The sequence below is a fragment of the Pongo pygmaeus genome, chromosome 23 (assembly GCF_028885625.2).
Source record: "Pongo pygmaeus isolate AG05252 chromosome 23, NHGRI_mPonPyg2-v2.0_pri, whole genome shotgun sequence".
NCBI classification, from domain to species: domain Eukaryota; kingdom Metazoa; phylum Chordata; class Mammalia; order Primates; family Hominidae; genus Pongo; species Pongo pygmaeus.
In genome coordinates, this window is record NC_085931.1 from 37,804,356 (window position 1) to 37,810,637 (window position 6,282).

Sequence of the window (6,282 nt, forward strand, 5' to 3'; positions counted from 1 at the left end):
ACCCACAGAGCAAGTCTTGACAGAGGGCATTGTTTGTTAATCCATCCATCCACCCATGCATTCATCCATCCATCCATCCATCAGTCCATCTGTCTGTGTATCCACTAATCCATCTATCCATCCATCCATCCATCCATCTATCCCCTAATCTATCTATCCATTCATCCATCTGTCCATCCATCCATCCATCCATCCCCTAATCTATCTATCTATCCATTCATCCATCTATCCATCCATCCATCCATCCATCCATCCATCCATCCATCCATCCATTTGTCCATCTGTCCATTAATCCATCTATCCATCCATCCATCCACCCATCCATTCATCTATCCATTCAGTCATCTAACATTTATTAACATAAGCTGAGTTTCCAGCTCTGGGCTTGGCAGTTTACCTAACTTCCTATTTAATCTTGAGAGATATCAAAGAGAAATTACTCCGGACATTTGGCGAAAACAGCAAGATACATTTTATTCAAGCTACTGCGATAGAGGAGAGTGACTTAAGCACAGAACTGAGCTCAACTCTGAATCTAGTAAGGGCATCTGGGGATTTATAGCCAATGGGCAGGATGAGAGAATAAGTGGATGGAAAATGACTAAGAGGAACTTGATTAGACATAAGAGTGGGGAGATTCTTGTTAAACTTACTTAGCAGGATTCTTTTTTTTTGCTAAACCTGAGTTTTGCAGGCCAAGGATGGCAGGTCAGGGAAAAGGCCTAGTTGGGAAGAGGTATCGGAAGAGACTGACTAATGTTTGGTAAAGGTGGGAGTCCTCGTCAGGGGGAGGTTCAATTTTCTGGATAAATAAACTGAGGCTCAGAGATGATCTCAGGCTGAAAAGTGGTAGAGCAGGTTCAAACTGGATCTGAAAGATCCAGTTTTGTACTCCTTCCACAGTCCTTAGTGCCCCTCTGCAGAGGGAAGAAATCCTAGAAGACTTCAGAGAATTGGTGACTTTTCAGCTAGATGCTAACTCACAAAGTATGATCCAGTGTCTTCATTGGGGCCTCTTCTCAGCCTCACTGTCATCTGTGTACTCCATCAGTATTCTTTAGGTAGGATGCTAGAAGCTGAGGTTACAGAGAAATATTAGACAAACAGGAGCAAAGAAATGAATAAACAAGTAAACACAACTGTAACTGTGAGATACCACAGTGTGGTATGAAAAAGGAAGGATGATAACAGGTTGCTATGAGAAAAGGAAAAAAAAAAAAAAACTAGGTTGGGAGGGAACATCTATTCTAGAAATTTTCAAGTAAGTGATTTCTCTATCAGAGCCTCTTGGGAAAAGTCCTGCTTCAGGGTATATTTTTAAGAGAGGATTGAAGGCACAATTTCTTTATCAAAAGTGAGCTATCACATTCTCTGATTAGATATTGGTGCATCTCTTTTGGCTGTAGCATTGACAATAATCACTACCAAATGCTATTACTTCTATGTGCTAAGAACCTGAATGTATTTATTCGTTGAATCCTGACAGTCACCCTATAAGGCAGGTACAACTGTTGGCTCCACTGTACAGATGCAGAAACTGAGACTCAGAGCTGCATTGAAGCTCAGATCTGAGGCCAGAATCCATGCTCTTTTCCACTACATTATCTATGGAGGTCCAAGGGCTTCCTTCTTTCCCAGCTGGAGGAGGTGGTTAGTGACGGCCCCAGAGGATGCACGTTTGTATGTGTGTGCTGGGGTTGGGGAGGGAGTCATGGCAGCTGATCACCAGACTCTAAACACTCATGATCCTTAGGAAAGGGAAGCTGAGTTGCACGGTGGTCACAATCAGACACATTTGAGTCAGCAGACATGGGTATTCTCCCTCCTCTGCCTGTCCTAGCTAGGTGACCATGATGACTTCTTCACCTGGCACCTCAGTTTCCTTCTATGTTAAATGGGATTAATACTTCTTCATGAAAGTTAAGTGAAGCAGCACAAGCCCAGGATCAAGGATACATCCCATTCTTTCTCTCCCTTCCTTCTTCCCCCGCAGTGCCGCAGTAAGGTTATTGGGGCACTTGTAATTTGTGTTTCTTAAGTGTGGGATATTTGGCTCCAAAGCCAAAGCCAGGTTCACCAGTTTCCAATTTGGCCTCTTCCTTACCCCTAAGAGAGGCTGTTTGACTACAGGCCAGTGCTTTGTTGATTTAAGAATGCAGTGTGCCTGTCACCTGTAAAGCACTACACATTCTGAAAAGTTCCTCCAAGTCTAGGAGCCATTAATCATCCTCTGTAATTAAATAACACAGCAACCTGTAATTAGGGCATTGATTTGTTGGTTTAATTGTGTACTCTTGGGCTCCCCTCTAGCCTGTGAGCTCCATGAGGGCAAGAATTACGTCCATTTTTTATTCACAGCTGGGTCCCTAGTGCCTTCCCCAGTGCCTGGTACTCAGAAGGCTCTCAATAAATGTTGGTTGAATAAAGAAATGGGTGGATATAGGGGCTCATGGTTAAGTGTCTCCCAGGCATTATACTAAGTTCAAGAGAGGGGTTGGCAGTTAGCAAGGAAAGTCAGTCATAATAATGATTCTTTGTATTTGGGCTGTGCTTCATAGTTTAGATAACACTCAATACCAATGTGTGCTGATGATGAAAATGATGATGGTGATGGAGATAATGGTGATGTTTGATGATGGCAATGGTGATGATGGTGATGATAATGATGGTAATGATGGCAATGGTATTGGTGATAATTGCAATGATGACAATAATAGTGGTGATGGTGATAATCACAGTGATGATGATGGTGGTGATAATGGTGATGATAATAGGAAGATAATGGTTAGAATAATGATGATGATGATGGTGTTGATAATAATGATGATGACAAGGTGCTGATGGTGATGGTGGTGATGGTGATGGTGATGGTGATGATGACAATAATGGTGATAATGATGATGGTAATGATGATGATGATGATAGTGATGATGACGATGATGGTGGTGATGATGATGGCTGATGATGACAATGGTGATGTTGATAATGATGATACCATTTCTTGAATTTTGTTATGTACCAGGTATTTTATATGCATTATCAACACATAATTATCACAATAACTCTATGTTTATTATTTACATTTTAGTTACAAAGAAACAAGACTCAAAGTGTTTGCTCAAAGCAATCCAGCAGTTAAGGGGCAGAGTTGAGACCCGAGCTCACACCTGTCTAACTTTGCTCTCAACCATGAAACTCTAATGCCTGTCTTTGACCATGATCTCAATTAATCCTGTTAAGCATATAATAAGACAGTCACCACTGTCACATTTTTGCAGATGAGGAAGAACTTCAGAGAGAGAAGAGACCTGGCTAAGGTCACACAGATCAAGAGGGCGAGGGTGGTGACTAGAATCCTATTGTTCTCATTTCCAACGTGGAGCTTTTCTTACTACAGGACAAAACTCAGGAGATTTGGGGGATCTGAAAACAGAAGATAACACAGAGGCAAGATACTTGGATCCTAATTCTGGCATTGCCTCTTACTAGCCATATGAACTTGGGCATATCATTGAAACTCAATTTTCTCATCCATAAAATGGGAGCCATTTTAAGAGGATTTTACTGAGATCATAGGTATGAGAATAATTTCTAAGACAAAGAGCTCTATGCTTTCAATATTGTCAATTCCAATGCCTTGATAAGTCAACATATCCATGCCTTTGACAGTCCAGTGACATTTTTGAGTAGTCAGTTTCTCTGCTAAAATTAGTCACCTCTAAAATCCTTCTGGCTCTGACATTTTATGGCACCCAAGTAGTAACATAAAATGCTTTATTCAAAAAATGGAAAAGAGACATGATGTCCAAATGCCAGACTTCGATGTTGGTAATATTGGTAAGAAAAGGCCCCTTACTCACTATGTTCTAGTCACCTGGCTCATCTTCCCATCCAGAAAACATTTCATTTTCAGTCTCATCACAAGGCCTTTGCTCTGGATGTTTTCTTGCCTGGAACAAGCTCCCCATTCGATTCAGTAGGATGTCAGCTCAGACATCGTCTCCACAGAGAAGCCTTCTTACCCACCGCTATCTAAAGAAGTGCTACCCACTCCATCCCCCATCACCACTCTTTCCCAATCCATTGTTCTATTGTTTTTTCAGCATTCGCCAAACCAGCTGGAATTACCTAGTCAGTATATTCTATTCTCTTCTCTGTCTCCAGCATGAAAACATGTGTCTCACAAAAGTGGGACTGGTATCCCCAATGCCTGAATAAGTGACCAGCAAAAAAATAAGCATTTAATAAATATTAGTGTAATAAAATGGTGAATAAATGAATTTTATCCCATGTTACTGGGGCATGCCTGTGTTGTGGATAGATTCTGACTCCCTCAATCTCAGAGAGGAGATGCCACATCCCATTTCCAGTCCCCTGAGTCATCGAGTGTCATGCCTGATAAATAGCCGTCATTGTGGAAAGGCATCAGATCTTATTTCTCAGCTGGGGCTGACACCAGTACCTCCTGCCAAATGTGGGTGAGGGAAGCTGAGTCCACAACCGGAAGGGCCAGGAGGAGATGGGCACTCCAGTCCATGCTGTTTCAAAAAAAAGTCCAGTTTTCTTGTTTCTATCCACTTGTGAAATCTGCTGTCACCCTTTTGTAAGGATGTCTGAGAAAGTGCAAAACCAGATTTCCTGGATCCAGGGATGCAATAGTTTGTGCAATTATAACCCAACACATCACAGAAGTCAGATTGGTGCTCGCTGCTTGCATAATTCATCACTCATTTTCTTGTCATGGCTTAAGACCTTTCATATCTGGTGGACTTAAAAAATTAAGTTTACATTGCTCAATTAAAAATTCAGAAGTTTAAGGGCAGGAAAAATGAAGAATGTGAGTTGTATCATCATTAAATAGACAGATATAAATAAAGCACTGGAAGAGGAAACATGGAAAAGGCGGCAAGAGAGAGACAATGGAAAAAGGTAAACCTTGTTGGTAACTTGTCATTCTCAGATTAAGAATGTCAGTAGAGACTTCATTAATTCCTTCTTCCTAATGGTCAAAATTCAGGGACTGTGGCAGGATGGGAAGTGAGAAGCTTTGCGGCCCGGAGGGTTTTCTAATCCTCCCTCCCTCTCTCTCTCCTTCCCTCCTTCCCTTTGTCTCTCCTCTTTCTCCCTCTCTTCATTCCTCTTTTCCAAAATTTTATTTAAGTCCCTATTCTTTACCAGCCATACTGCAAAGCCCTAAGGATGTAAAGTGAATGAATCAGAATCCTATATTGATGAGGGACCTGCAGATTGTTTGGAGAAAACACAATTCCAGCCCAGAGTGATTATTGATGATATAGAGGAAGCAGAGAGGTTGTGGGAGCCCAAAAGGGATGGCTGATCCAGCCAGGGAAAGGCCAGGGAAGCTTCTAAGAGAAAGCAATGCTTGAATGGTTCCTCTTTTTTTTTTTTTTTTTTTTTTTTAGACGGAGTCTTGCTCTGTTGCCCAGGCTGGAGTGCAGCGGTGCCACCTCGGCTCACTGCAAACTCTGCCTCCCGGGTTCATGCCATTCTCCTGTCTCAGCCTCCCAAGTAGCTGGGACTACAGGTGCCCGCCACCATGCCTGGATGATTTTTTTGTATTTTTAGTAGAGACACGGTTTCACTGTGTTAGCCAGGATGGTCTCGACTTCCTTACCTCATGATCCGCCCGCCTTGGCCTCCCAAAGTGCTGGGATTACAGGTGTGAGCCACCGCGTCCGGCCCTTGATTTGGTCCTTAAAGAAGGCATGAGTATTAGCTGGGTGATGGATAGGGGATAGTGTGAGGGATGGCATTCTGTGTAGGAGTGAACAACATGCGCAGAGGCCCAAAGGCAGGATAAAATATGATGTGTTTGTGGGGAGGGTGAAGATTGGGCTGGGTGGAGATGGGGTTAGAGTGAGGCAGGGCTCAGGTCATTAAGAACCTTGTGGGCTAAATTAAGAAGCTTCTACTTAGCTCCCACTAGATTGAAAGGTTCCTTGAAGGCAGGGACTATGTCTTTTCTATTCTTTGGCCAGTGACAACCCATTCCCTGGCATATGATCTGGCACAAAACAGGACTCAATGAGTATTTGTTGACTGACTTTATTATTTCAGAAGTTATAGGGAGCCATTGAAGAATCTTGAGCACAGGAGCAACATAATCATGTCTGAACTCTTGAAAGATCCGTCTGGATGGACAATGGGTGAAAATGACTTGGAGGAGGAAGAGAGGAGCTGGCCAGGGCCCTAGGCTGGAGACTGTGGTCAAGACTATTAATGGTCACAACTATTTAATCTCCTCTTCTTCCTTTTGGTGAT